General features: G+C 46.1%; 1 pseudogene; it reads left to right on the forward strand.

Annotated features, from left to right (window-relative positions):
- Positions 1–253: 253 nt before the first annotated feature.
- On the forward strand, positions 254–372 carry LOC112484920 (annotated as a pseudogene).
- The last annotated feature ends 4,271 nt before the right edge of the window (positions 373–4,643 follow it).

A 4,643-nucleotide genomic window follows, 5' to 3' on the forward strand; every position in this document is an offset into this window, starting at 1 on the left:
TCCAACCTGAGACATACAGTATTCTGCACCTTCCCATCCCCTATTTAGCTTTTGCATATAGTTTATGCATTTTTACCAAGGGTGACGCCCCCCCTCCCCATTTTTTTCTCTCCTGGAACAGAACAATCTGTTGCTTGCTGCGGAATACTCATTCCAGCACAAGAGGTCTCCAACTTGAGCATGTTAGAGGACTTGCTAAAACATAGATTTCTGGGCAAAAATTATTAGAACTCATGTCAAAAGTTGATTGGGAGTCTACAGCCATGCCACCCTGAATAAGCATGATCCCGTTTGATCTCAGAAGCCAAGCAGGGTTGGGCCTGGTTAGTACTTGGATGGGAGACCACCTAGGAAGACCATGTGCTATAGGAGTAAAAAATAAAAAAAATAAGGGCTTGTAAGCTGACAAGATCCTTGCAATCTGTGAGGTCAACCAAGGGTTGCCTCGCCTAAAAAAAATAAGTTGATTGAAGGTATTGTCTAGGCATTCCAGACACTCTCACTGTCACTGTTATAGACTGCACTGCCCACTGTATCTTCAAATTAAAATAGTATTTTCATAATATAGAGGGATATGTCATTAATACCATCGACAAAATATAAGCAAATGACAACAACAACAACAACAAAACATAGATTGCTGGGCCCCACACCCAGAGTTCCTGATTCAGTGCATTTGGGGTGGGGCCTGGGGATGTGTATTTCTAACAAGTTCCTGGTGATGCCACTGCCCTCTGAGGATGTGCTGTGAGAATCACTGGTATTAAGGAAGTGAGAAATATACAGATTGTGGTTCTTATCTCAGTTCTAGTTTCTGTGGTCCCTTGGCAAGATAGCCCCACAAAGTATGAGAACTTATATTTAATTATGTTTAAATCATCAAAAAGAAGACTGGCCTGAGTGGACCCTTAGGTTGGGGAGAGAGGCCAGGAGAGTGAACACAAATAAGTTGTCCTTGCCCTTTAGCTACCCCAAGTTTGCACCCAGCCAGGACTCTGACCTGTATTTCTGTTTTGCATTCAACTTCCCTCCCTCTCGCCCCACATTCCCCTGAGCAGCACTTGCTCAGGAAGCTATCTCCCCAGGCACCTGTGTACCAGACAATATGGTCAAAGCCACTGAGTGTTCTAATCTATTCTCCATGTCCCTTAAACTGAAAGTCTCCAGAAGGGGCACAAGAAAACAGCCAAGAGGTAGGCCAAGGCTCAGAGAACTAATTGAAGAATGACTCCTCTGCGGGGTATTAATACCTTGCAAAAGAAGTGAATCTACTGGCATTTTTTTAGAGTTTAATAAAAATATATATGCACCGTGAGAAAATCACAGCAATAATTCTTTGCACCTTTGTTCCAAGAAGCCCAAAGCACTCCCCATATATTATCATATTCATTATCCTATTTTCTTCACGTTTCTCATTAATTTTTTTCTGAGGTGGTATATTAATATGAAATTCTAAATCATATTAAGGAGACCAGGAGCCCAACTCTTTCTTCTCACCCTAACTCCACCTTTCTCTTCTCCTCTTTCCATCCATCATCCTCACCTCCCCTCTCCTTCTTCCACCCAGGGGAGGGTAAGTCAGAAGCCAGGGGATGGTGTTAGGAGATTCCAAGAGGGAGAGTGTCAAAGTGCTGCTTTGCCAGTGGGCTATTCTCCCAGGCCCCTTCCCCAGGACCACTGGATCAGATCAGGACTCTGATGTCCCTCAGGGAAGGGAAGTTGCCTTGTAGCCCAACTCTTTTCACTGGGTGTAAAACCTACTCTCCCCCACCTACCTCACATGCAAGAGGGAAAGAATCAAGCTCATTACAGATATTATCATGCAGCACTTCATATTTCAAAGGGCTTTATAATCACTAATTAGTTATTGCCAGAGAATATGGAAATGGCACCTTGTTGGAATCCTGCAGACTGGAGGCCAGAGTCTTACAGTGTTGTGTTATTCCTGCAAGAAAGTCAACCATCTGATTGCCTGGTTTGCTCAGGTACTCGGGAATGTAGCTAACCACAGGGTAGAAGGCATGAAGCTTTTAGTCCTGACCATTGTGGTTCTGAGTGGATGTTCCCAGGTCACTGGACTGGATTCTATCAGCTTCTATCAGCTTAAGAGAGCCCAGAGATGTGCTGATGTTTTGGGTGGAAAAGAAAACATACACCTGAAAATTAAAACAGCATCATAGCCAGAGAGGCGACGAAGCATACCCTTCTCACTATGCTGAGTTTATTTCCTGCATTGTGGCTGAAATGGGCCTGAGGTTCATGCTGAGGCCATGCTGTGTGAACAGCAATGGTGAGCCCACTCTGGAAGCCTCCTGAAGATCTCAAGGGCACACAGGTGTTTCATCAGATTCTGAAGCCCCTTATTCCCATTCCTTTTTAGCTAAGGAATGGCAACCATAGGGCTTGAATAGACGTCAAGGGAGTCTCCCCCTCCCATCCTTGTCCTGTATTTACTCCAACCTGCCTAACTCTGCTCTCAAAACGATTCTTGAAGAAGGTTAAGATCTACATTCCGCAGCTCCCTCCAGAGAAATAAGGGGCAAGGAGCAGCCTCATTCACCCTGGATAACCTTGATTTCATCTGAATTTCATTATAAATCTGCTCAGAAGCTGGAGTCACAAGGGGCCTCCAGGAGGCGGGCCCTGGCCAAGCTGACTCACTCAGCCTTCTTGTGGGGACACTGTCTTGCATGAGAATGGAGGATGCAGGGACCACTTTTCTTTAAGACTCATCCCTCCTCTTTCCTGTAAAAGGAGACTGAGGAGGCACTATCTGAAAGAAAACTATAAGCAGGGGTAGCAAATGTTTTCCATTTAGCAAAGCATGCCCACACAGACCAGAAAGAGGTGGGACAAAGGCTGGGGAGGCACTCCTGGTTGAACAGAAATTCTACTGGACCCCTAGGGAAGCCTTGGGAAGTTCTAGCAATGCTCTAACTCCTGGGGAGTGATGAGAAATTTCAAACACAGATGTCCCCTGCTTTCTTCTCTTCCTGGCAATGGGACATGCAGAGGCCACTCAGTCATTTTCTTATACTTCCCTAATAACTCCAGTATTTGTGCCAAAGCAGAGCAAAGATGAGATGGAGATGCACATCTGCTGGAATTAGGTTTCAATCTGTCTTCTGGAAGCATGTGCCTACAATACCCAAGACTTTGCATCTGAGAGAGTCGTTTTGCCTGTTGTTGGAAGGTTACCTATTGGAAGCTGCCTGTTCTTAGAGCATACTTGTGCTGTGAAAGAGATTGATGTGCCCCTGGACCCAATTTCTCAGCACTCCAGTGTGAGAAAGAACCTCTCCCACCCTCGCCCTTGCCTGCATTGCAGATAGCAGCACTCATAATGAGAATGCACCAAGGGCCAGTCTATTTGACAGAGACAGGGGTCTGGGGGTGGGGCATTGGACCACACAGAGAGGTTTCCCAAGGCCTTTGGCAACAAACACTTATGTAGTCTGTGTCCTCCTAGGACATGACAACTGGTCCCTCCCACCTCTCTTTCCTCTCTCAGTTTCATGCTGAAGAAACTGGCTGGGAGGTCCAAGCCAAAGCCTTTATTTAGTACTTAAACTGCCCCTTCATGCCCTCTTAGTGCCTCTCCCCTCACCTGAACCTCCTTTTTTCCTGAGGTCTCAGCAGTCAAAGGTGTCTCTTCTGGGATAGAGGTGGGTAAATCTGTCCTTCATGATTCCTAGGTCAAAATGGCCTTCCTCTCCCTCCTACTACCCAGAACTTCCGTGAGATTTCCCAGTCTCAGTCTTTCTTTTTAATCCGGCCCCCTTTCAACAATCCATGTAGACAAAACACACCTCTACTGAGGAGAACCAGAGTCTTAATTTTTCAGTTCAGACAACAGCTGGCAGATGGGCCCCATGAAGCCTGGGTGCAACCAGCCTTTAGTCACCAAGCTCTCTGGCTCCAGCTTACAGCCACCTGCATCACAATGAGAACAGAGTGCCAAATGAGCCTATAAGAAAACTCCTTTCCTAATCTGCTAAAGTCTACTCCACTCCCTGTTACAGATACTGCTGAGTGTGCAGGTGCACACCCACACCCAGACACACTCTCTCTCACACTCCCAGACATGCACACACACATGACCACATGCAGGCTCCCTTGCACAATGACACTTGTATGCTCACTTGCACAGGCACAGTTACTCTCACATCCATGCTCAAACACTCACATGCACTCACGCATGCATGCTTATTGGTATGCTTACGCACACTTGTATACTCACTTACATAGGTACCACAATTACATAGACATACTTACACATGCACTCTGGCTCATACATACTCACACACTTTTTCTGGCTGTGTCCTCAGCCCTGGGATACCTCTAGATTTAGATTTAGATTTTATAACAAATAAAGTAACTGGGAGTGATGATGGAGGGAAAAGAATGGGACCATTCCTTCTGCCATCCCAATTGCTATTCCTTTAGCTGAGCAAGTGGCAGGGAAAAGTGGAACCGAAAAATCTGACAAAGAAAGAAAGGTGAGGGAAGGGAGAGGGCAGGGAATAGAATTGAGGAGGGCTGTGGGAAACACAGTGCCTCTATAGGGGGTTGGCGAGAGTGAAGTGAGTGGTGCTAGGTGACTGACCTCATAGTTCCTCTCTGTCCCCAGGAAAAAGGCAAAA

Source organism: Pteropus alecto, unplaced genomic scaffold, assembly GCF_000325575.1.
Source record: "Pteropus alecto unplaced genomic scaffold, ASM32557v1 scaffold28, whole genome shotgun sequence".
NCBI classification, from domain to species: Eukaryota; Metazoa; Chordata; class Mammalia; order Chiroptera; family Pteropodidae; genus Pteropus; species Pteropus alecto.